Raw genomic sequence first — 27,957 nt, 5'->3', positions numbered from 1 at the left:
AAGAGCCTCAAACTGTGTTGGTCTAGGTGAGGGTTTCAATGAGGACATGGTTGCTTTTAGCCGATGTAACACCTCTAATTTAAACGTCCCGTACTTCGGGAACTGCATTTCCTCATTTCCTTCCGTAAGCTTATTCCAAGCCCCAATCCACAATATCGTATGCAGCCCAACATTCGTCGCCATATAATGAGCTGGCGTACCCTCTGGGGGAGCCTCTTCCCCGTAATAATGTTCACTTCGTTTACGTTTAAAAATCCCTTTCAAACACTTAAAACACTTCATGATTTCTCTTTTCTCCGCGTTTGTTTACTTCCTGATGATATTCCACCAATCTCAGCGCCGTTCTCACTAACTGGCCTATCCGTACGCGGCTTTCCTCCGACGTCACTCTAGCCGCCCAACCAGAGCGCGGCTCTAGCTAACGTCACACCAACCGCTCAATCACAGCGCGGCTCTAGCCGACGTCACCCGTCCCCCTTCGCAGCAGTTCCCCTCCTTTCTCAGCTCGTCTCCTCGGTCATGCACGCATCCCATTCATACTCTGAAAAATGATTACTTCCGTCCAAGCGATCACCTTTCTTTGACTGTACGCCCACAGTCTTTCTGTAGTTGTCACCTTAACTTGGCGAAATGTCTTTCCGATTACTTCCAGACAATCGCCTTCTCCGATAGGTTACTCACACACAGTAACTTTCGACCAGCGTCCGTTACTCATACATTCACTCTTACACTCCCCCTATCTTGGATCCACGGCGGTCAATGGTACCTCATGACCTCCGTACTATGGTCGACAACTACCCTGGATGTTCGATACACCCAAAACCACTTAAGCTCTGGCCTGAACTTAAGATTTCACCAGTTCACCCGTTTACCAGGTTACCAGTTTACCAGGTTGCGCGCGCTCACAACCTTCTCTCTTTCACACTACAGGCATTCAACTCCGCAAGACATTACAATACAAATACAACACAAAACACCGCAATCTGTTCACGCATGACCCTTTTTATACTCACTCTCCGATACTGCTGCTTTTCTCGCACCGTCTGCACCTTTCGGCACACGATTCTTCCGCTGCTCGTCTCTCGACGTCTCGGGCCTTGGGGTAAACTAACCTCTCTAGATTACCTTCCTCAAGAAGATAACCATCCTCACTCTGCTACCAACTGCTAACGCGGGATTACTGGTTACTAATTATCTTACCAAATCCCATTTCCTGTCGACTGAATCGTTGGTACCTGTCTTGAGTAAAAGGTAATCTCGCAATAAACAATCAATTTAAGAACTTACACCACTCTAAATGACCACTGACCAAAATAAAGTTTTGAAGATTTAATATAAAGTCAAAGATAACTGAAGATACAAACTTCTCAAAATGAGATTAAGAAGATAAATCGGTATCACTATGAACATGAATTTTTTGAATAGTCTGAGTCTGAAGAACAAAATAATGAGTACAATTTCTAATAACATGAGCGTTGCCAAAATGAATACAAGTTGCAACCTCAAAGTCATTACAGAAAGAAAAATTAAGGTTAGTCTGTCCCTACACTACACTAAATGACATCCCTACTTAGCAAGATCTTAACCCTCTAGGTGTCAGCCGTGGTGATTTCCTAAGAAGATCACGCACTTCTCTTTGTCTCTTCTCTGATAATGGGTCTCTCCTGATCAACCTATCTGCCTACCCATCCGCTTCCTTAGGCTCCCAAAATCATCTGCTCTGCTCTCCTCCCGGGTCACTTTCCCTAATACCAAATCACATTTCCAATAGAAACGCCCCTTGGGACGCCCCTCACGTGGTACATCTTTCCGCGGCAAACTCCATGATGGTACTCTTGAAGACCCTCGTTATAGTTGACCTTGGTTCCCAGGCTCCTTCTTCCGTGCGCTGATACCCCCTGAAATTCCTGGAAACTCCTACAGGCCTGCGCAAGGCGCCACTGAACAAAGTCCCTTTCATTCGAGCTGATTAGGACCCTCGCACCTGCATACAGCTCGTCCTGCAGTGGGCCTCAAATTCCAGACTTCACCATATCTTAGGCCATAAAACACTCTCAGAGCTCCATACTGGACACCTCACGACCTCTCCTCTAACGAGCACATGACGATTTAAACTACATGACATTATCTGTTCTGGCCTACTTGATTTACATGCAGCAGGTTCCTGCACTCTTAAAACGTTAACTTGATTTAAACAGCAAACATTCTTAACTAACATACGTTTCTAAAATAACACATCTATAAAGCATATACTTTTAACCCTAAGTTCAATAGTACATTTTGAAAGAACCATGTCAACTTTATCTCACATCATTTTAGCAGCACGTTCAGGTTTGCTGTGAATTGCCCTAAGGCCTACACAAAATACTGGAATCCAAGTTACATTTAATTCGGACATGACTCTTTTAACATGAGAGATGAGGTTTTCACATATACTCCAACATTTCTACATTTAATCTCACACCGTTATAATTATGGTTACTCTACTTAACATTCTATTCATTTTACTATTGAATATAAAACACTCGTGTGCAAAACATGTTTAAACTAACTACGTGCTTGTAAATATGGCGTACTTATACATTTTTTCAAACTTGTGCTCTCTCACATGTTTGACGAGTCGCAGAAGCGCTTTTGGGGGAGGGTAGCCTGATACATTTTGAACCATGGCTGAGAGTTCAGTGGGTGCAGGGCGGTATAAGCAAGCACAACAAGGAACACATCTTCAGAGAGTTTTATATCAAAGTAGAGGCGAAAAACACACTCTAGGTAGCTGACGACACATCCGCTCTGGGTGATTCTGGACACCTTCGTTACTGCTGCAGTTTGCTGGGGCTTTTCACACCCCGGTGTAAAGCCAGCCCCAATTGTCGGTCCATTTAGGAACGCCCCATCCTGCCAACACTCACAAGGGGACTTCTGATCGGGAGTCTGCGGGAACCAGGCCGCAGCAGGTCAGCAGACCTCTCTGACTTTCTGCAAGGATTGGACCACTGAACGCCGCCCGTGCACGAGCGGGTGAGTTTTCACTCTAGTGATCGGCGAACGGGGAAAAATAAATTGGCTGACATTTATTGTATATGAAGCGCGCGCCGCCAGCTGGGTTGTCGCTCGGTGCTTAAATCATTTTTATTTCACAATTTATAGACATTGGAAAGATGAAAGGCTGGGCTGGCCATGATCAAACATGACCCCTGTGCTGAAAAGTTCTCTGCAGCATCCGTTCACTGCTCTGACATATTACCTGCTGAGGCAATAAAAGAAAGCCAAGTGGTTTTTTAAAAAGCTGAGTTTGTCCTGTAAAATATATTTTGTACATCCCCTGAAAGATAATTCTATGTACCTAATTTCACTTTATTTATACTGGTGCAATCATTCATTTCATGTACAGCACAGAATTGTGGGCCCGATTCACAGAACTAACTTAAGACAAAATCCTAAACTTACTACTTTTGGTATTCACAGAAGTTAGGATTTTGTCTTAAGTTTGTCTTATGACAAACTTAAGACAGACTTAAGACAGTCTTAAGACAGACTTAAGTTAGGATTTTGTCTTAAGTCTGTCTTAAGTTTGTCTTAAGACAAATTTAAGACAAAATCCTAACTTCTGTGAATACTAAAAATAGTAAGTTTAGGATTTTGTCTTAAGTTAGTTCTGTGAATCGGGCCCTCAGAGTGGTGTGTTATAAATGTTATCTGCATGCTCCTACATGACGTAATAACATCTTTATTTACCAACTTACTTTAATCACTCTTTAAAGGACGAAACTCTGAGACAAACCTCATTAGCGGAGCCTGTAAGGTCTAGATTGAGGATAGCATACTTTGGCACCAAGCACATTAGCCCACAGTGATCCTTTGTGTATCACAACAAGAGAGCAGGAGCTACAACCACCTATATCCTCCCTATCAAATGAACACAACCACAATAAGATATGGTGATGAAACTGTTAGGACCTGATCACGAGAAGAGGTGGCAACGAACCACGGCGCACGTTATCTATCGAGTGCAATAAATACCACCTATCATGAGATATTAGGGAATAGCATGCGGACTAGAGCCCTGATCACGAGAAGAGGTGGTAACAAATCACGACGTACGTTATCTATCGAGTGCGATAAATACCACCTATTATGAGATGTTAGGGAATAGCACAGGGCTCTATACGGGGTACCAAGCAGGTGTACGGCGTCCCCCCACTTATTTTACCGGGTGGACGCCGTCCCCCCCTGCCAAACAGCTGGACTTCACTCTTTGGCCTTTCTGGGATGAGGAGCTCGGAGTTCACAGCACGCTGCTCACGCGCTGACTTCTCAGATGCAATCGCATCTAAGGGGTGAGCAAGGGAAGTCAATGAGCCTGATGGTGCAAGCCACCTTTCGTGACGTCACTTCCTGTCGTGACATCACTTCCGGTGACAGCGTCCCCCCACTTCTATTTTTTAGGACTTTTGCCCTGGAATAGCACGCGGATTAGGGCAGAGTCCGCTGAATTTTAGCCACCAGGCCAGCATCGCTGCTTCGACTCGGCATGCTCAGACACGGCAGGATAAAGAAACTATAATTTCAAAAGTTAGCCAAGGTTGACTAAAGCACATGCCAGGAGAACTAGTGTCTCTCAAAGACCGGTAGCTCAATTCAATACTTTATTTTTTAAGTTAATAAAAACCCTAACAATGTTACAGTACAATCGATAGTGCCATGCTTGCCCAGTGGACTTCATGGCTGTCATTTGTCACTGGAGCACAATTTTAATCGCACTTGAATCAGTAACTGATAATACATTATGTACAATTGTTTAGTCCATTAAAACTGCCGTAATTTCATCCATAACGTGCTATAGTGCCTTTAAAACTCTGACCGTGGTTATGCAGCCGTCACTTGACACAACGGGTGAACCATCCTTATCGCGCCTAACTTACTCCAAGAGGATATCGGATTGGTCAGCTGCCCTGGGTCTGTGTGATGCCTGGAGGATTTGGAACCCCCAGTGGAAAGAGTATACTCACACTTCAGCGCCCACCATACCAACTCCTTCTGCCTGCCACCGATTGCCAACAGGTCTCTAGCATCTCTATTCTCCCCCGTGGAATCTCGAACCATTCAGACATTTCCCTACGTTTGGGAGGCACCACTGATGGGAGGCGGACGGTCTGGCTTCTGAACCTGTGGTTTTTGCAGGAATAGAAGATTAAAGATGCACTTGCAGTAGAGTTGCAGCACTCTTTTCTTACCAACCAGGGTTCGGTCCCTTCCCCGGGCACACTATGGGAGGCCGGTAAGGCCACCTTACTTGGCGTGGCCAGAGGTCTGGTGCACACGAAGCGGACGGCGCAGACTGTTTGCCTGACCCAGCTTGAGGCGCAAGCCATGCGGCTGGAATTGACCCTTGCAGACACTGAAGACGCTCAACCCGCCAGACAGCTTGCGGCGATCTGGGATGAGATCTGTCAGATGTCCCTGGACTCTGCCAAGATGCTGTGGCGCTCCTCTGTGGCCCATGTGTATGGGTGGGGTGAGAAGAATGGAAAGTTGCTTCAAAACTTGGTCTCCTATTCCAAGGCTAATAGAATTATCCCTGAAATCCGAGACGCCGCTGGAACCATCACTGCACCTCTTGGGCCATTGCCCAAGCTTTCGCAGGTTACTATGCCCAGTTCTGTTCAGCCCAACCCCCTGGGGCCTCTCTGTTTGATTTGGTAGAACGAACAGAGGTCTGGCTCCCCTGCCTTACCAGGCCGAATCAACAGACCTCAACCTTACCTTCACCCCAGAAGAGATACATGTGGATATTTCCCTATTGCATTCTGGGAAGACACCAGGCTCAGATGGCTTCCCACAAGAGTATTATGCAACATATCGAGATTTACTGGTGCCCCACTTGGCAGGCAATCCTTTCCCCTCAATCCCCTTGAAAGAGAGGCCCTCTTTAAAATGATGATCCTCCCCTGTTTCCTATACATTATTCAGAATACCACCTTTCACCTTCTGGGTAGTTGGTTCAGAGACTTTGATGAGGTAACTATCAGGTTCCTGTGGGGGGTGGGAGACCGCGTATAGCCTTGGCTCACTGCCAGATCCCGCCCTTTTACGGAGGCATAGGTATGACAATTCTTCATCTCTACTATTTGCCCATCAGACTCCTTGTCATCCATGACTGGTTCACTGGAGGCTGGTCTGACCCGGCCTACTGGACTGAGCTTAGAACTATGGACTTCCTGCAAATCCAGGCATACTTGTATGGGGCTCCCATCCCACAAACAATTCCATCTATCACCAGAGCAGTCCTAGTGGCCTGGCGCTCTGCCCTGCTCTGAGCGAGATGGGACAAAAGACATACCCAACCTACACCTCTGCGGCACGGCACGTAGCAGCGAGAAGCATCGACCCTTGAAGGCTTTCGGCAGTGGGATCATGTCGGGATCGTGCTCTTTGGAGACGTCTGGGTTGGAGACCACGTCAGGGCCTTCCCCGATCTGCAGAAGCATCACTCCCTTCACGCCACTCAATTTTATAAGTATTTACAACTCTGCCACGCCCTTACCATGCATATTCCACCAGGCACGTCACTTCCTAAGTTTAGCCCGTTGGAAGCCCAGGTCATGATGGGAAACTTGGACAAAGTAGGGGTGTCACTTATATACCGCTCCCCAGTGAACAATGGCCCTACCACCCTAGACTCGCTGCGAACCCACTGGGAGGGATGGCAGGGTCCCCTAGACGAGGCAGACTGGTGCGACACCCTTATGGCCCCCAAAACTCTGACGACCTCCTCTAAACTACGTCTCATCCAACTTTATTACATTCACATGGAATATCTTACCCCTGCGCGCCTATACAGGTCAGGACTGCGCCCCCTTCTCAGAGTGTACACGATGTGGCCAAGCCCCGGCCAATTTCTATCACATGGTCTGGTTGTTCCCTGGTCTTGCCCCATTCTGGTCTGTTGTGGAATCTGAACTTACACAAACTCCGGGGTGGCAGGTCCCTCATGATCCCATACACCTTCTTCTGGGAGTATTTGATGGCCTGGATGGCTCTAGAGCTGACAAGCACTTTCTGGTCACCGCAGTGGCGGTGGCCAAGCGAGACATCGCAGAAGCCTGGGCTCAGGCTAAACCCCTACCATACGAGTTGTGACGGGGGGTGGATTGGTGCGCGGCCCAGGAGGAACCCCTCTTTGAGGTCCGGGGATGTCCTGAGAAATGTCATAAGGTATGGAGCAAATGGCTAAACCTACTGTTTTGGAGGTATGTGCTTGATCTCTCTCCTATATTGTTATACTGTTTTTCAAATGGGGTGGCTTGCTCAAATGCTTTAACCCCTTCGCTGCAGGGGTTATTCCCCCGCTGTGCTGGGGGGGAGGGGGCGCGCACAGCGCCCGCATGCTCATGACGAGCTCAGCTCATCATGAGGCACGGCGCTCCTGTGCTCATGACGAGCTGAGCTCGTCACAGGTGCATTGGCTCCTGTGGAACGTTCAGCACAGCAGGGGAATTCTCCCCGCACCTGAGCGTTCCATGGGCCATGACGAGCTGAGCTCGTCATGAGCACCGGAGCGCCGTGGCTCATGACGAGCCCAGCTCGTCATGAGCATGGGAGGGGTTAAATCATGGCTGGGGTTTTTGTTGTCTGCCGGAGATGGACTTTGATCTACTATGCAATCATATGCTGTCCTTTTGTATGTTTGGTTTTTCAAATGCAAATACATTTGATTATCAAAAAAAAAAAATCACTGTAAATAGAAAAAAAAGTATAATTAAATTCATCCAGTATTAAAAAAACATAATAGCTCATCCAGAGGAAACAATCATAATGCCATAAGTGCTGCCATGCTGTTAAAATCTAAAAAACATTAATTATATTTAGCGATCGGAAGCTATCATGTACTGAGCAAACGTGTTGAGTTGTTAAGTAATGGTCATCACAAGGCGCCGATCTGGCCCTGAATACCATGATCATTTTGGTAGTGGGCGTCTTGGGAGGATACTAAACATCGCGGCTGCAGACTTTAAATGATAAACTGGTAGGTTTGGGTCTGACTTTGGTCCATTAGCGGCTGCTACTGACCTGGAGTGGTGGGAAGGGCAAACGAGGGGAGGGGGGGAATAATAATAAAAAAAAACACTAACCTCTTTACCGCCGACCACTGCCTCTTCTTTCTCCATCCTCTCGGCAGGAAGCTCACAGCTTCCCAGAATCACATGGCCAATCACCACACTGCCTTAGCAGCGTTGTGATTGGTCTGAGAGCCGTGGTTTGGCGCTCAGACAGGGGCTGGCAGACTGTGCATGATATTTTATTGAAAAAGGAGAGAGGAACCCCTTGGAATAAACAAGGGAAAATAGGGTATTGAACCTGTAGAGATATGACTATTCCCTTGAAGCATATATTGGGTCTGGCTAGATTCTAGCTATAGCACCTTCATTAATACAATCATGGAAACATACAATACAATTCAAAAGGTACACAGATATTTATTAAAATGACAAAGATAAAAATCAATTCACAATTATAAATCATCTATTACAAAAGAACACACAATTAAAATTATTGGTCAACTAAAAAACAGTTAGACAATTTCTTGTGACCTGCACAATGAAACGGACAGACAAAAAGTTGCAAAACATGAAACTTGTAAGATACAGTTGTACATTCAATCCTGCAATTTGATCACTCCCTGGTTATGTAAACCAAAACTTGTATATCACCAAGGGAGGAAACAGTTTGAATTGTACTGGGTTTTGGGCGTCGAAGCGTTTCGGTGGTAGTGCAGTGTTTATCTTCCACCTTTTTCAAGACAAAAAGTCAGTTGTCTGTCTTTTTACAGGATCTTTGTGATTGTCCTGTAATTGAATATGTCGTAGTGGAAACGATGTACACCACAGTACTGGGCAATTGAAATGTTTCTCAAAGTTGCCGGACTTGTTTCATCTTAACAGTGAGTAGATTTCGTGTTATATGTCACGCACTTCATGTGGGTTCAATTGAAATGCCAATTTGCTTGTAGTTTTGCCGCCGTTACGAGGGAATCATAAATACGAATTCCAAACGTCTGCGCGGTAACTTTGTCTGGAGACGATACTCTCCTTTAAATGCGGATGAATCGCGCTGTCTCTGGGTGTCTGGTTCGCATGAGGAACCAGACACCCAGAGACAGCGCGATTCATCCGCATTTAAAGGAGAGTATCGTCTCCAGACAAAGTTACCGCGCAGACGTTTGGAATTCGTATTTATGATTCCCTCGTAACGGCGGCAAAACTACAAGCAAATTGGCATTTCAATTGAACCCACATGAAGTGCGTGACATATAACACGAAATCTACTCACTGTTAAGATGAAACAAGTCCGGCAACTTTAAGAAACATTTCAATTGCCCAGTACTGTGGTGTACATCGTTTCCACTACGACATATTCAATTACAGGACAATCACAAAGATCCTGTAAAAAGACAGACAACTGACTTTTTGTCTTGAAAAAGGTGGAAGATAAACACTGCACTACCACCGAAACGCGTCGACGCCCAAAACCCAGTACAATTCAAACTGTTTCCTCCCTTGGTGATATACAAGTTTTGGTTTACATAACCAGGGAGTGATCAAATTGCAGGATTGAATGTACAACTGTATCTTACAAGTTTCATGTTTTGCAACTTTTTGTCTGTCCGTTTCATTGTGCAGGTCACAAGAAATTGTCTAACTGTTTTTTAGTTGACCAATAATTTTAATTGTGTGTTCTTTTGTAATAGATGATTTATAATTGTGAATTGATTTTTATCTTTGTCATTTTAATAAATATCTGTGTACCTTTTGAATTGTATTGTATGTTTCCATGATTGTATTAATGAAGGTGCTATAGCTAGAATCTAGCCAGACCCAATATATGCTTCAAGGGAATAGTCATATCTCTACAGACTGTGCATGATAGCCACAGCATCATGCGCACTTTAGGTACTGCCACCACTTCTCTTCCTGTGATGCGGGAGGCCCAGCCACTCCCACCTGGCTTCAGCTGCAAGCAGAATACAAAAAATGCTAATAACAAATGTTATTATTTTATTTTTTGTATTCTGCTTGCAGCTAAAGCAGTGAGGCGACGCTCCTACGCCTTAGCGGAGGAGCTGCAACTGCTTTGGTCAGCTAATGGCCGCCATGAATGTGGATTTTAAAGACCTGTTCACTGAGGTGATTACCAGTCATTTATAATGCAAGCCTTTGCCTCAAAGAGGCTGCCAGTGCTAGGGCAGTCATTCACACTTACGAGGACAAACTAAAGTGTACATAAACAGTGATGGATGGAATGTTTGAATTAATCTCAGCCACTGGTGGCATGGTATTTTGCCCACTGTGGCACCTCATTTTGGGCCCAGCTACATTTACAGACACATCCTTCATGGGTTCCGGAGTAGCGTGCTACTCGCCAGAAAAGCGCTTCAACACCCATCAGGGGTAACAGGTGCTATATGCATGGAAAACTTTCTTCTCCTTCTATCCCTCCACTATCCTTCTTACTCCACATAATTAATATCCACCACTCAAATTACTTTCATATTTCACCATACTAATTCACCACTAATCCTTTATGGGTTTCCAGAGTAGCGTGTTTCAAAACCCCATCAGGGGTAACAAGCGCTATATAAATACAAACCTTTTTTCCTCTTCTATCCTTCTGCTATCCTTCCGAATCCAAATAACTGACTAACCTATCCACCACTTAAAATTGACTTGCATGTTTCACTATACTAATTCAACACTAATCCTCAATGGGTCCCAGATTAGCGTGCTACTCTCCGAAAAAAGCGTTTTGACGCCTCATCAGGGGTAGCAAGCGCTATAAAAATGCAATTAGAATACAATGCAATACATGTGCAAAGAGTGTCAGACTGGCCTAGAGGGCAATCAGACTGTACTTGATGGGCTGGTCATACAAGTCAGCATGTGGGCCTGTTTTATGGTACAGTGGGTAGGTTTTCACAATTTATTTCCCTTCTATTGCAATAAACATTGCCTGCAAGCACACATGTGTCTAGTCACTGCTGGCTTGGAAAACATAGAATGATAATTATAAATTATAATTTGTAGATTTATAAAGTGCAGTTTATCGCCCGTGAGGGTATCCAGGCGCTGTCCATGGGCACGGAGAGATTAAGTGATTTGCCCAGAATCACAGAGTGGCGAGTCGACGCCGATCCGTGAACCCGGATCCCCAGTCCTGAGTCTGCAGCTCTGTCTGCTGCACCACATCCACTCATAAATAATGGGGTGACAGGGTGAGTCTTTCATAGGCTAACATCAGGCCACAACAGTCTTTCTGCTTCCCTGTGGACTAAAGAATCCCATTGCAATGGCAAGCAAGAGTACATTTGATTCTTTTGGTTGTTGTTTTAAGGTCTCGCGACCTATCGATGCGCGCAAGCGCATCGAGCGGAGCGAGAATTCAAGTCGGCAAAATCCTCGTCAAACCAAAGGGCTTTCAGCCGCGGTTTTCTTTCAGTTCACGTGAACCATCTGAACGCGCATCAGGCACTCCTCCCACACCTCACGGACATCTGTTCATTTCTCCTGCACAAGGCTCGCAAAAGGCTCTCCTCCCTCCCCACATCAAAGGCATCAATTACCCTCCCACAGGCTTCCCCAGCGCTGCCCCGCCCCCTGCTTCACGGCCAGGCCATCTGTTCCCTGCCAGACCTCTCACACCTCCGTCACAGCATGCCTGTTTATGTGCTTGTAATTATTCATGGCCGGCCGCAGGCCGGCCTTACACTTTTAAACTGTTTCTTTCTCAATGTTTCTTACAAGCGCCATTCCTTCATTCATCTTTGTTTCTTTCTTTTCTTCCCTTGTGTTCGCTTCCCTTTTTTCCTTTCCTCTGCCCTTTGTACCTTTCTGCTCTTGTCTACAAAAGCGATCGCGAAACCGATCGTTTTCGGTCCCGCTTCAAACAGCCCCTTTAACGTGATCCCCCCCTTGCTGTAAGTGCAGTCCTCTTGAGTAAATGACAATCTCTTTCTCTTCACGTTGCTAACCTGAACTCTTTAAATAGGTTTTGGTGAAAAGAGACACACAGTAAGCTCAACTTTTAATGTATTTGGGCTAACCATGGCTTCAGTAATATCTCGTTTCAGATCGTGGGAGGGAAAAATGTTTTGCAACATTTTTTATTGCAAATATCAGGTGTCACCGAGACAGCACTACACGTCACTCCCTTTGCAAACGTTAAAGGGATGAAATTGAAATGTTGAGCGGTTCCAACCATGACTGAAACTTGTGACATTCGAACTGTGTACAAATCTCTGTGGCAAGTTCCTTATCTCACTGAGCTGTCTTACCAACTCTAAGGTAAAGGCAGTGTTTCCTAATGTTCGAAAAGTAGCCCGAGCGTAGATGAATAGGTAAACCACTCAAACCAGTCCCTATTCTGCCATTTTATACTGACGCGACTTCTTTAAACCTAGCGTCTCCTTTGTTTGATAGGGAATTTGATTTCTCAGCTGAAAAGAGGCAGATGAGTCGAGCATGCGTGCAGCGCGGTGCAGTCCGGCCGCTTGTCAGAGTTTGATGGGTTACATTTTTCAATATCTTTCTTCGCAGCAGGAGGTCGGGTGGGCACATTTTTTGTTTTCAGTAAAACAGTCTTCCCTGACCGACCGGTGGAGCTGGTTTCCCGGAAACGAGGGTCAGACAGAGTCAGCACTGTTGCCTTCCCCCGTCGCATAAGGATGTCATGTTCACACCCCGACAAAGGCGCGCACTCCACACCAACCCCAACCAAGCGTAGCAGGCGCCAAGAACAACTGCTCTGGGGTTCAGGGAGCGTTATGTGTGACATGCAAGGTAGGAAACATGCTGCTGCACAAACCTGTGTGAGCATGAATCTACTACCGTTTTGTTTGCACGTGGGTATTTTGTGTTCTTAACTTTAGTTTTTCTTCTTATGTTAATTGTTAATACACCTGAATTAAATGGAATTAAAGGTTCACGCCTTGCATTTTAGTCACAAACATTAGTTAAGGATGCCCTCGTTCTCCTGTCCGATCTCTGTATGATAAGCTCGTTGTTTTACATTTTAGGGCAGGGCGGCGGAAGTACACAAGAAGGGAACGCTGCTCATCTCATCCTGTGTTGCAGACTTCACCCCCTTGCTTTCTATCTCTTCAGACACTTATCTGATTTCCTCTTGCATTGTTTCACCAACAAGTCTCTTTCTCTAAAACTGTGTCCGAGAGTTGGAAGACCCATGTGTACGCTCTGAAGTGGCCTCAGTCATCACCCGAGTCATTCAATAATAAACGAGTAGGTCCGGGTGAGATCTGTCACCTGCCTGGCCTGGGCGTGCCTGTTCTATTTTCCATCTCTTGCTAAATACAGATCCTGCAGGGCAGATGGCCCCATCTGGCCCCCACGCACTCTGGTAGGTTTCCACTTCTTAGAACCAAGAGCCATCTTCCACATGGGGGACAAGCAGAGAAATGATACCAGTGTTTACTATTCAAACCTGCTGGCCCAGCTATCGCTGCACCGGATTTAATATTTTTATAGTGTGCAACAGGGGGGCTCACTTTTGGTACTGGAGTATTTTTTTCAGGCTGGAGGCAGTGCTCCTGATAATAAAAGCATACTTTGACTTGACTTGATAATCATATTACAGGATAGGTAATATTTAGCTCAGTGCTTAATTTGGAAATAAATAAGAGCCAGAGACCTAGTCATGAGGCCACTGCAGCTTGCACCACCCATGGCCTCTGCCAGCGCTGCCAAGTGTGACAATTCAGACTGTTCCCAGCCCCTGAAGCTATAAGAATGGCTTGGGTGAGGTGTAGTCTTTTTCAATGCACATTCAATTAATAAACTACTGTTTACCACAACCACACCTAACCAAACACACACAACCACACACGCACAACCACACGCACAACCACACACACAACTACACACACAACCACACAATCACACCCACATACACACAACCACACACACAACCACACGCACAAACACTCCACATAATTTGACATCAATCCACATAATTCAACTCAACAACACAATAACACAACACACCACATACATCTAATCCACACTACAGAATTCCACATAATGCCACAAAATTCTACAGCACACCACTTAATTAAACTCCATCACATACCATTCCACAACACAAAATACCATTACACATAATTACTCAATAACACACAATCCCACTCCACACAATTCAAGTAAACTCAATACCACATAATTTCTACCCACAACATTCTACCATGCCACACCATTTCACTACACAAATACAATTCACACCACACATTTTCACGCCACACAATTCAACAACTAACAATTCCAATCCAACCCACATAATTCCACTACACACCACATGCATACGCTCCATAACACATGGCTAAAAAACATTGCCATTTACAATGCCATTAGCTGTAACTCAAATAAATCCGAGACCTATTGCATTTCTAATAGGTCTCGCAGTAGGAAAGTTGAAGCTATTGGTTTTGTAAATGACAAACACCTTTATGTTTTTAAAATGAAAACAAAAATAAAAGGCATTGTTATTTGCAATTGTAATAGCTCCAACTTTCCTACTGCGAGACCTATTGGCAACGCCAGTGCTTGTTATAAATGGGCCAGGAGAGTTTGTCTAACTCCCAGTATCTTCCCAATTGCAATGGAGAACAGCTGCACTTTTGGGTTTGGGTAGGCTGCCAACTGGAAAAACCTACCAGACCCAGGCAGTTCTGAAAACTAGACTTCTGAGGGTGTCCAGGGTGGTGTGCTTTGTATGCATCCCACACCATTTTCCCACCCACAATGCCCTGCAAACCTAAATAAACAAATGTTCCTAACATTTCTGTGAAGAAAACTTCTGGAATGAGCGGGTAGCCACAAATTTCCTACCACACAGCATTCCCCCAAGTCTCCTTATAAATATGGTAACTCATTTGTGTGAGTGGGATAAGAGAGCTTGACACACAAGGCCCTAAAGTGCTACATGGAAAGATCAGCAACAGGGGTAGCTGCGGGATTTGGGGTATTTTCGGCCGCCATCCATGGAAAGCCACCAACCACAGACATTTTTGAAAAGTACACAACCAGGGGATTCCAGGTAGGCGTGTCTTGTGTGAATACCATAAGGTTTTCTTACCCAAAATGCCCTGTAAACCTCACACTTTGCATGAAATCACACATTTTACCTACATTTCTGTGATGGAAACGTACGGAATCTGGGGAAATCCACAACATTTCTACCATGCAGCATTACCCCAATTGTGGTAATAAAAATGCTGCGGCACTTGTGTGGTCTGCCTGCAACAGAAACAGATCAAACCGAGGTCAATAGGAGTCCTTACGCAAGCCACCCCACTGTCTTTGGTTTTATTAATTTCTGTAGGTGTACAACCTTTACAACGCAACTTTTACAACGTAGTGCCTTTACAATGCGGTATTTACAACGAAAACCATTACAACGCATTGCGCTCTGGGGCGCTCTAGGATAGGGAATAGATTTAATTTACTATCCAACACCTTCCCTACTATCCACGGGGACTGGAGTTGGAATAGTAAATTAAACTATTCACTATTCAGCACCCCAAAGCGCTATGCGTTGTAAAGGCATGCATTGTAAATACCGCGTTGTAAAGGCATGCGTGGTAAAAGCATGCGTGTAATGTCATACATCCATTTCTGTAGGAATTTTGTGGATTCCGGAAATTTTCATCACAGAAATGCAAGGAAAATACATGATTTCAGGCAAAGTTTGAAGTTTTCAGTGCATTGTCGTAAAAAAACCTCATGGGATCCATACAAGCCACCCCATCCTGCATTCCCCGTAGGTGTCTAATTTTTTTTAATGTTCAGGTTTGCTATAATTCCCTAGGTGCCAGCTGAGCTAGGGCCCAAAATACAGAGCTAGGCGCACTGCAAAAAAAGGGTCCGTTTTGATTGGAAAAATGTGATGTGTCAATATTTCATTTTGGGCTGTTTCCTACACTAGTCCTACACAAGCAAGTGAAGTACCATTTCATCATAAGACTTAGGGGAATACTGGGTGGGGGAAGTTTGTGGCTCCTGACATGGGGTTGAAAGAGATTCTGGGTAAAACAACCTGGTGAAAGCCACAGAAGTCACCCCATCCTGGATTCCCCTAGATATCTAGTTTTAAAAAATTGACAGGTTTTCCAGGTTCCCCTTAGTGCCGACTGAGCTAGGGCTAAAATCCACAGCTACCCAGTTAGCAAAAAATGGGTCCGTTATGAGTGGAAAAATTTGAGTATCCATGTTGTGTTTTGGGCCGTTTTCTGTCATAGGCAGTACGCCTATTCACACAAGTGAGGAACCATTTATATCAGAGGACTTAGAGGAATGCTGGGTGAAAGGAAGTTTGTGGCTCCCCACAGATTCCAGATCTTTCCATCATAGAAATGTGAAGAAAATGTGTTTATTTAGTGAAAGTTTGAGGGTTGCAGGGGATTCTGTGTAAAACAACCTGGTGAGAGCCACTCAAGTCAGCCCATCCTGGATTTCCCTAGGTGCCTAGTTTTAAAAAATGTACATGTTTGCTATGTTTCCCTATGTGCTGGCTGAGCTAGGGCCAACATCCACTGCTAGGCATATTGCAAAAACTGGTCAGTTTTCAGTCTAAAAAGTTGATGTTCCCATATTGCGTTTTGAGGTCTTTCCTGTCACAGGTACTAGCCCTACCCACACAATCGTAGTACCGTTTTTATTGTGAGACTTAGGGAAACACAGAATAGTATTAGAAATGTTATTACTAATTGTATTTGTCTGCATGTGTGCCTTCCAAAATGTAAGCCAGTGTGTAAGAAAGAAGACTATTTGAGAAATGCCCTTTAATGCACATGCTAGTATGGATACCCACAAATTCGGAGATGTGCAAATAACAACTGCTTCTAAACTCCATATCTTGTGCCCATTTCAGAAATACATGAGTTTCCTTCAGAACTTTTTTCACTCTTTATATTTCACCATATGAATTGGTCTATGCCTGGTACACAATGAAAAACCATTGCAAGGTGCAGTACAGTTATTGGCTCTGGGTACCTCAAGTTCTTGGAAAACCCACAAACCCTGTATATCCCTGCAACCACAAGGGTCTAGCATTTTAATCGTTTTATATTGCTTTAATAAATCAGCCTTCGTGACAAGAAGTTACAAATGAAAACGCTGTGACAAATGACAGTTTTTTTCTGACTAATTTTCAATATATTTTTTATTTCAACACTAGTTTCTTTGTGAAAACCTTGAAGAATCTACACAAATGACCCTTTGATGAATTCAGAATTATATGCAATTTTCACACCCATTTCCACCAAAACCTGAAAGGAGGTATAAAGCACAACAAATAGGAAAAATGGAATATCTCCCAGTAAAATGCCAAAACTGTGCTAAAATATTTGTTTTTCTGAATCAAGTCTGTCTGTTCCTGAAAGCTGGGAAGATGGTTATATTAGCAACGCAAACCTTTTGTTGGTGTCATTTTCATGAAAGAAACAGTCACTTTCTACTGCAGCACTTTTTTCCCATTTTCCCTAAAAAACTAAATGTAGCTATATTTGGGCTAATTTCTTGGTCCCCTCCAGGGGAATCAACAAGCCCTTAAAATTCCCAGGGTGTTGGGAAAAAAGGGACGCAAATTTGGTAAGGATAGTTTATGTGGACAAAAAGTTATGGAGGCCTAAGCGCAAACTACCCCAAATAGCCCAAAAAAGGCTTAGCACTGAGGGGGAGGGGATGGCCTAGCAGCAAAAGGGTTAACTGGACTCTGTATAATGCCTTCATTGACATAGTTTGTAACTATATGTATCTGGGGATGTGGTTTGTTAAAGTCTGTCATGGAAAGAGTAAATTGAATTCCTGCAGGCAAAAGCCCTTTCATCGGTAGAGGGACTTAAGTAATTTGATCAAATTTTTGGATGTCCCTCCTCAAGATCTATATTGGCAGTGTATCAGGGAATGATATGCCCACAGGTCCAATATGGTGTGGAGGTACTTTGTATTAATAGGAAAACAAACTGGGATCCTGAAGAGGGTAGGTGCTTAAAAAGATTACTCTCCATACCACTTTCCATCATGGTCCAGGCTATTAGGACAAAACAGGCCTAACTGCATGGAGTTATTTAGCATTTGTAGAGACGTATAAATTCTGTCCCAAAATAGATGGCGACAAGTTCCCCAAAATATCAACACTATGTAAAAAGGAAATTATGAATAGTAAATTAAATTAGGCAAGATCCGCCAGAGAAAAGATTCACGATCTTTGCAAGAAATTAACAATATAATGCAGTATACAGAGCTAATAAAAGTTAGTAAAGCCGAGTACCGAATGGTGACAAAACTGGTGGACAGGGAAAATGATCTAAGATATTTAAGGAATAGGAAATATGTATCCCTTCCACTGAACTATTGGTTTGAGAAGGAAACTTTCTTCTATCTAGAAAATATACCACATATATGTTTAAGATGGTGCTTTTTGAAATGTAGATGCAGGGTTAATTAACCTCAAAAGGTTTTAACCTCTCAAGCACATGGCTCCCCTTTAGATAAGGACAGAATTTGTAAATTTGGTCTTACAATGAAAGGGGATTTAATGCACGTTCTAGTGGATTGTCTGTGGTTTTAACACAACAGAAGATTTTATTGAGGCCAATTTTTCAAAAGTTTTTCAAAAGTATGGGCAAGCAGTAAATTTACTATTGGATATGCGGTTTTTGGATGTAACTTGTGCTTTGACGCAATTTCTATTGTCTGTGAATGAAGTTTTATCAGAAATCTGAGTATTTTATTGTAATATAGGTTAGGGATAAATTGTACATTATTAGCTGTGAATTTGGATTGATCTTTGCTCAAAATGTTTTTTAATTTCATAGAAAATTGAAGTAATGAGTTTTTTTGTGCAAATGTTTTTAAAGACTAAGGTCTAAAAAAATTATTTTTTTGAAAGACTGAAACTCAATGAAAATAAATGGGCTCTTGTTGCCTCATTTCAAATCTATCCCAGCTCTGATCCCTGCATCAGAGGATAGCATTAATTACTGATAATTTAATCCTATGCTAAAATTAACACTGTAGATTATTAGGTTAAAATAAAAACAAGTTTGTATGTTTTGCATATTGATTTGAATCACATAATCAAGTAATGTTGTGGTTACAATATAACAGAGTCTAAGTCATGTTTTTCCTCTAACAAAAACATAGTTTGTTTTCTTTCAAATATGTTGTTTTATAATTTTTTGTGTTGTTACCATCTGAGAATCAACACAGTTAGAGTGGTACATGCATTCACTTTGCAAACTTATAGATTCTAACACAAGTTACATTTTTTGAGATATCGAATAGACTGACGGGCAAAGACATTAAAACTATATAATCAGGTTCTATATTGAAATAATAAACTGCATTCATAAGCCCTGGTTTCGGGTTTAACATTCTTCTGTTCTTTTAAACTCATAACTAGAAAACTGAAACTTTTTAAGCCACGATACTCTGTTGAGACAAAGAACTGTAATCAAAGAACATTATTCCACAGAGCATAACAGTAAGGCAACAAAATGTGTGTTAAATATGCCTGTTAAATAAATTCCCTTTCTGTTTAATATCTCACCATAATTGTGTTATTTGTTTTTTCTTATAGTGCACTGCTTAGTGTTTTTTCTCATGGGGATGACTATCATTCTGCACACATTTGTGAATTCTGGCGGTTTAACCAAAACCGTGTTTATTTGAATGTCCCCTTTTTACCCACAGCTCTCATTAAAAAGGAAGAGTGCTTGGTTGACAGAACTCCTTCTGAGGTTACAGAAAACCTGGGACACCTATCAGACCAGGTCTTAGAAAAGCCACAGGAATCATCAAATATTTTAACATTTGGTTGTGGGAGACCCATTAAAGACAATGAGTGGAAGGGGCTATAAAGGCTGGTAAAGACCTTCTGCTCAAGCATTCCTCTGTTTGTCTGCCTCAGTGGTTGACATGTTTAATAGCTATTTAGCCCTTCTGCCTCTGGCTATTCCGTTTCAGACCCATAACTCTGGTAGAGGCATTTTAACACCCTCTATAGCTCTTGGAAAATGATTAAAGTGTTATGTAACCTATCTCAGAGGCTGAATTGTAAGGTTTCTGCCCAGGTAACTTGGGAACTATATGTGGCATTTTGTCCCTCCCTCCAACTTGGTTATTGAATTGGAATAAAGTAGAATCTTAGGTCTCATAATCCCTTGAACTTAGTTATTGAATTGGAATAAAGTAGAATCTTAGGCCTCATACTCTCCTTATTCCTTTAGTCTCTTCTGTATACATTAGAAATACTGAGAAATGGGCTCCAGTAAGGATGCAAGTGCTATACAAAAATTGTGCTTTGTTAACACTTGCACTGTGTTGCTGGTAAAAGAGCATTTTGTTTGGTTCTTCTAATTGTTGTTTGTAATGTGTGTGCACACACTTCCTTTATTGCTTTTGATTAAATCAATGTGTAGTTTTAGATTTCTGTGAAAAGTCCTGTTAGAGTCCTGATTGTGAGGCCTGGAGGAGAGAACTTGCCAGTGAACATGGAAAATGAATGCATAAAAGAGGTCTTCTGTTCATCATGTACCAGGACAGAGAGATGTGCAAGGATGAGAACTACAGTCAAAGGTTTGATGCAATGTAAAACTGAAGGGATGTTGGAGTTGCACTCAAGTAACAATCTTGTTGGCTCCTGGTGGTGGGAAAGAGATAAGGATGTTGCTGAATCTATTATTACATTTAAATTGGTGTTCTCACAATGAGGGGAGAGATTTAGTTTAGACTCCTGAGGTACAGACCTCTCTGCTTTCCTTATTCTTGCAAGTGTGAAGCAGTATGCTAAACAATTATTTGCTTTTTCCAAGACTTCCACTGAAGTCTGATCATGCTGACACCTTCTATGCTCCCTAAATAGAGGCCCTTGATAGATGTTCCTGTATCTTACCCATGTTTAGAGGAGAGAAGGGAAGTTTCTTTATGGAACACCTGTTTGCTTTAATTTGTTCCTTTAGTGTTGTGGCTGTCACCTTTCTGTATCTCACTTTATTGTGGCTCAACTTACTGAGATATTCAGCTTATCTGCTGGATTTCTGTATCTGTAGAATGAATTATTAGTTTGGTTATATACTGGAGTGATTGGTAGTCTAAAATAAATCCCTTAAACCATATTTAGCGATTCTGGTCCTTATTGTGGAGTCACATTGGCTTCACAAGCTAGAACTGTATTGTTGATGTCTCCTCCCTTGCAATGCTTCATGTCAACTATCAAAGGTCCATATGACCAATGGGGAAAACCCTTTGGTGACTTTACCAAGAGGTTGCGTTGTAAGTTCCTGCCCTCTGTCAGTAACAAATTGATTCAGCAGGAGAGTGGTAAAGATGTAGTATGTAACTGGTGGTACGTTTTGGAGCACAGTGTTGCAAATATATTACTAAAGCCTGGTGTGGTAGCCCATGGCCATTCACAGATAACACATTTCCCATTGAAATCACCAATACATTTGCACAGACATACAGTTTTCCTGATAAAACTATATAGCTCACAAACAATATGATGATGAAGTAAACATCAAGTGTATTGATTTTTTATATCGAATTAAATTCTTTGTTTAACTATTTCTCACAATTGCAAAGTAATGTGCTTTATTTGTGCTTTTCTAGATGTTAATTTTATTCTGAAACATTTGCTCAGTTCATTTACAGGCATTTAACTTTTGTTGTGATCTAGAAAAAAGGACATATTTCCATTCACTCTCCCAGTACCCAGCAAGACTGTCACATAAACCCTCTCACTTTGTAGTCAGAGAAAGAAACTTAACACCAATCTCCCTTTAAAAAGAATGAATACGAATTTGTGAGAAGTCAGAGCTTGACATTCGACTTGTCTTTGAATGCACAGCAAACATAGCAAGACAAAAACAAAAAGAAAGGCCTCTTTATTGCTCGTTTGATATCTTAACTCGAGCATGTCCGCCTCATTCCATTACTCCCAGAGCCTAAGGCATGGGTTTGATATTGAGGAAGAGGATTGATTAAGTCATAATGTTGGCAAAGAGCCCCTATCAAAATAAACAAGCTCATGGACAGAACATTGTTCCTCCCAGGCATGCATAATTGATGAAGAGGCAGGAAACATTTTCAAAGATATACAACATGTTTCCTGCTTTCAGAAGTAGCACACAAGGGTGTCAGCTGAAACAACATGCACTCTCATGGAGTGCCTTACGAAAAAGAAAAAGAGGGTTTCCAGAAACAAGCATTCGTCGATGTGAGAAGCTGGCTTAGTATATGGTGCACACTTATGTAAGTGGGCACCCTGCACTAATCCAGACAACTCTTATGGTGATTTTAGTGGTGTTAGACAACCTTAGAACACTCTCTAAGTGGTAGCTGTGGAGAGGAGCCTTCAGGCTTAGTCCAGAAGGAGTGTACAGAAGTTTGTTTTACCAGAACATAATCTTATTGGTATAGATTAAGTGAAAAACAACCACACAGTGTATTTATATATATTTTTATTTATTATAAGACACTCACTAACACATAGAGATATCTCCTAGCCGGAGAAATACACAATGTACACAAAACTTTTCAATAGAAACAGATAAATAGCACGAATACACAGTGGTCGCCAGGGGGAGACCAAACCATACACTAAAATAGTGGTTTGCGAACCACAACTCGATTCAAGACTAGACCCAGAAGACGTAGAAATTCTGGGGGCCCAAGGAACCACCCGAGGTAAATAACCAGGAACCCCACAGAGGCTGTGTGCAGAGTGGGAACATGGCCACGGGCTCAATACAATTCAATGGGAAAGTCGCGGATGCAATTTTAAAGAAGATGGACTCTTCCCAGTGGACCCTGAAGAAACCCAGTGGAAGACAGAAGGTTGGAGAGCCATACCACTCATGGATACCCTAGGAACCAGGATACCTACACAAGGGAAGCCAGGTGCATAGGTGTGGAATGGCATCGGGAATGCCTTCTAACTCAGTGGGAGACTAGGTGGCTTCAAAGTGAGAAGTACCTGGAAGCAGAGGGGACATAGTCTATGTCACTCAGGAGTGACCAGGAGGCACTGCAGATGAATGCCCACCGATGTCGGGTGTTGCAGGAGAGATGACGGTGAGCAGCAGCTGTGAGGACCAGGCGACACTGTGGAAGACCAGAGGCCATTCATGAGCTGTACATGCCGGATGTTGAGAGTTGAGGGGTCGGTGTCTGTTGGAAGCACGAACAAGCCTCGGCAACTGCAAACTATGTGGAAAGTGAAGAAGGGGCAGTGTCGGGACCAGCAAGGTCCTGGGAACTCGCCACAAGCAGGGGAGTCAGGGCAGGCCCCGAGCAATCAGGGGAGCCTGCAGAAATCAAAGAAGACCCTTGAGAGGACTCACAAGCCGGAAGCACTTGAGTCGCAAGAGGACCTCGAGCAGCTTACCAAAGATGCAAGCCCACGGTGCAAGTGATGTGGTGAGGATGAAGATCTTGGCCACAGGACATGCTTGAGGTTAGGGCTACTCAGAGACCGAAGATCTTGCAGGAAGGAAGCCAACAAGCCATTGCAACAGTAAGTTGACACGTTGCACAGGGGTTCGGTTCCTGCGGCTCCGACGAGGGATACTGGCCTCAGACTTGGGGAGAGGACAGGGCAGGCCTCGAAGGATGTGAAGAACGACCACCTGTGTTGCTGAGCCTTTTGCTTTCCATGGAGCTTGGGATCAGCAGATCGGTCAGCTTCATTGCGGTGCCTGCATATGCAGGGAAGTAACTCCTTCACTTCAAGAGAGATTCCTTCAGGTGTCTTGGATGTCCACAGGCCTTGGAAGGTTCCTGTATGGAGCACAGGCCCGGACGTTGCAGCAGACGAGGAGGTAAATGAGACCAGGGGCAGCAGGAGTCTTTCTAGTTGCAATTTATGGTAAGTATAGAACCCAGGCAACCAACAAAAACTGGCAAAGTTAAAAAACAAGGCAATGATCAATAATAATAAGGCACTGAAATAGTATAGAGAAAACAATTTAATACATTTGATAAAATAGTGTCATAAAACAGTTCATTGACATGATGATGAATTAAAAAACAATAAAAATTATTCTTTTCAATAGATATATCCTTGGTACATGTAATTTGTATTACTGATGATTCCACTGATACATGAGAAAGATGGTTTTCGTCTACGCGTTTCGACACGTTATTAGTGTCTTCCTCAGGACAATACCATAATTTTTCAATATGTGTATCGTCGAATGTTGACGTCACTGGCTGAGGTGGTAAAGTTGGATAAATTGTAACGGCACAGCCTTGATGTCTGAAATGTTGCAGTTGGATAATCAGGTCGCTCCTAGGACAGAAATAAGGTAACAGCGAGATACCACGTGCGATCAATTACGGCAATGGCGTCATGGTCAGCTCATAGTGGTTTGCAGGGCGAACCAAAATCTATGGAGTATATGCCGCTCTGAAACCTGTAGTTGTTCAAATGCTACGGTAAGAGAAAGGGGTCCGAACACCTGATACTTTGTGCGGAACGGACCGGCTGTTAGCAATGCGTAAATGCAGCTGTAACTTGAATTGAACTCAGCGCGGTAATGTGGAGTTGAAAAATCGATTATCTCTGTTCGGATGCACGTTGTCGGCTGAGATGGCGTCTCGTATCTCGTTGGAATGACTCAAACTTTCTAGTTGCAGTCTTGATGCCCAGGGCGAAGTCCAAAGTGCCCAGACATTGAAGAAGAAGTGATGTCTTGAAATGAATCTTGTTCCACAATGAATCTAGGGACCCACCTAGAGGTAAGCCCTTAAGTACCCTTAGGAAAGGGTCGGGACGATTCAGGCCTCTCTCCCATGTCCTTTGTCCAGTTTTGTGCCAGAGCGGGAGCCAACGGCTCCCTGAGCTGGTTTGAACCAGACTATGCAAGGAGGGCACCAAATGTGCCCTTCAAGCAGACTGAGTGGGGCTTTTTACATTAGAGACTTTTTAGTTTTTAGAAATGCATTTTACCTGTCTCAATATATATGAACTTTATTAACGTGTATTTTTGTAATGGTTCTGATTAATCAAAAACATTAAACATTACTTACTTACTTACACTTATGAATTCATTTCGCCTATTGCTTATCATTGGCTTTGTGTTTTATTACTCACTCTTGCTTGCTTATAATTCTCTGGCTTTATTTACTCTAGGCCATCCAGCATGTCTTTGTCTCTACCGTGAAGAATAGCCTGTTTACCACCTCTCTGACTGGCTTCTTGTATACTGTAGGAAAGTAGGATCTGCTTTTATGGTTACCTCCACTTTTTAACTGGTGCTATGCTGTTTCTGACTGGTCTGACTGGGATCCTGCTAATCAGGACCCCAGTCTCTGTGCTTTCTCCCTGAAATTGGTATGGCAAGTACTTAAGTACATGCAAGATTGTACACTGGTGTACCTTTATCAGTCCCTAGTATATGGTACTGCGGTACTCAGAGCATAGGTGCACCAGGGGTCTTGCACAGGCTGCAGCATGTATTATGCCAACCATGAGAGACCACTCAATCTGTGACTACAGGCCTGCCATTGCAGCCAGTGTAAGTTTGTGCTAGCACAACTTACAATAGATATGTTTCCTTATATCTGAAGTAACTACCCTTAAAACCTACAAGTCCCCCCTAAGGCAGGCCTTTCAATCCTGTAGGCTGGGTGCTTGGCTATAAGTGTGAGGGTGCCCCTGCATGAGCAGGACACCCCTAAAAACTCTGGAGTCGATTTGCCAAGCTTTGTAAGTGCGATCAGACATTTTTATACATATAGTGGACAACAGTCACTACGAGATGTCTAACTATATAGTGGCTGTGCCAAACCCGGTCATGTTTAGTATCAAACAGGTTGGAATCATACCCCAACACCGATTCCAATTTTAGAAGTATGATCCCATGTACTGGGGGCTCTCTTGCTGTAACCCCCTGTACTTCCAGTTACAGCCTTTCAGGGTCTGACTGCAAGCTAGTGCTGCTGCTAACGACACACACGATTCTGCTCTCCTCCAGCTGAGCCAAGCTTGAGCAGGGGAAGATAGAACAATAGGTTTCCTGCCACAGGGAGGTGTGACCACCTCCCCAGACAGTACTTAGCGTATTGGTCATGGGTCGGTGCGATTGCCAGCGCCACCAGACTGCTTTAAAGGGCACATTTGTTGCCCTTCTTGCATACTCCAGTTGGAACCAGTTCAGGGAACCCTTGGCTCCTGCTCTGGGGCGAAACTGGACAAAGGACACAGGAATGTCCTCCCCTTTGTCCATCCCCTCCTCTGGGAGCGACCCCTCAGTCATCCTAACAATTGAGGCGATAAAAGCGCTTACCTGTGGGTGGGTTCTCAGATTCATCGTGGGACAAGACTCAAGCCTGAAACCAATTCACTCTTCGACTGTCTGGACACCTGGACTTTGCCTGGAACCAAGACTGCATCAAGGAAGACTCCTGCTGCTCCCGGTATTGTATGTGTCTGTGCATCTTCCAGGATCTTCAGCATACCTGTGGGAATCAAGGACACCCGAAGTAATCACCCTTGGAGTGAAGGAGTCACTCCCCTGCATCTGCAGGCAACGCAACAAAGCTGACCGGTCTGCTGCTCCTGCCGTCCCACGGACTTTGAAAGGCTCAGCAGCACAGGTGGTGATTTTGCAATTCCATTGAGGCCTGATCTGTCCTCTCTGAAATTTTGTGGCCAGTATCCCTCATCAGAACTGATGGGACTACACCGCAGTGCAAAGTGTCGACTTACCATTGTCAAGGCTTGTTGGGTCTGCACTCTGGAGATCTTCGGGCTACAAGAAGTATCAGTCTCCAGCATCTCTTCCTGCCAAGATCTGCATCCTGAATGTATTCCTCTGCACCATGGTCCTTCATCTTTGGTGAGCTGCTCGAAGTCCTCTTGCAACTTCTGTGCCTTTGGCCTGTGGATCCTCTCAAGCCTCTTCTCTTTCGTCAGTAGGTTCCCCTGCTTGCTATGGGCCTGCTTTGACTCTCCTGCACTTGGTGTGTCCCTTGAACCTTTCTGGTCCCAACGTTACCCCATCTTGTTTTCCACGCCTGTTGCTGCTCCCAAGGCTTGTTGGGGCTCCCACCGTACACCGTCCCCCTGGTTCTCTGGTCGTTAGTCCGAACTTACCCTGTTCCAATGGTCTCTCTTATTCATCTTAGTGTAACAGTTGTTGCCTAGACTCTGAACACTCAAACTAGACTATACTACAACATTCCGTTTGAGTTTTAAAAATAAGGTACTATTTCTTTTCTTAATTTATATTTGGGTCTAAAGACTTCTATATGAAGTAAAACATTTTCTGGGAGCACCTCTAGCAGAAGGTGGGGACTGTCTAAATCTCTCTGGCGCTTGAACCTTTGGCTCCTTTTACTCCTGAATTACTGTATTCAAAACCTTTTGGTGCTACTAGCTTTTGAGTTTCTGAATTCTGTATGTATATTACTTACGATGTGTATGACTTATGTTATAGTGTACTCCGGATAATTGATTGTCCCTTGCCACCCTGTTTTTGTTCAGATCTGCCTACATTGCTGTTCTATACATTTCTGGTATGACCTTGGTTATATTGTTGTCCACATTGTACTCGGAGTGTAGTCTTCTACTATCATGTCACCAAGTTGTAGGGGATATCGTGGTAGACTGCATACGGTGTACACTCTCACTTACCTATTGTTTCAGTTCATTCTTTGCCCTTCACTGAGCTCTTCTGTGCGCTTTTAATACCTATAGTCCTGAGCACCACTGCCTTCCTGATCCTGTCTCACACATATTTTCCTTCACCCCGGGCCATGTATTTTATACTTTACTTCCTCACTCACTCAGTGTTCAAATGTCTTTTCATTTCTTCTGTTTTGTGCATTCTTGCTTTCTTTTCTTTTTGTACATATCCATATTGGTGGATAGAATGTTGTTCTCTTT

General features: G+C 43.6%; 1 protein-coding gene across 1 annotated transcript in view; it reads left to right on the top strand.

The window, feature by feature from the left end:
• The first annotated feature begins 2,760 nt into the window (after positions 1–2,760).
• Positions 2,761–27,957, top strand: part of PCMTD2 (protein-L-isoaspartate (D-aspartate) O-methyltransferase domain containing 2) — a 162,297-nt gene continuing 137,100 nt past the window's right edge. Inside the window, exon 1 of the mRNA XM_078651649.1 lies at positions 2,761–3,018. The gene's annotated coding sequence lies outside the window, so the exon portion shown is untranslated. The remainder of the gene's footprint in view (positions 3,019–27,957) is intronic.

Source organism: Lissotriton helveticus, chromosome 7, assembly GCF_964261635.1.
Source record: "Lissotriton helveticus chromosome 7, aLisHel1.1, whole genome shotgun sequence".
NCBI lineage: Eukaryota > Metazoa > Chordata > Amphibia > Caudata > Salamandridae > Lissotriton > Lissotriton helveticus.
The sequence above is the reverse complement of the archived record's forward strand: the minus strand, read 5'-3'. Positions and strand labels throughout refer to the sequence as shown.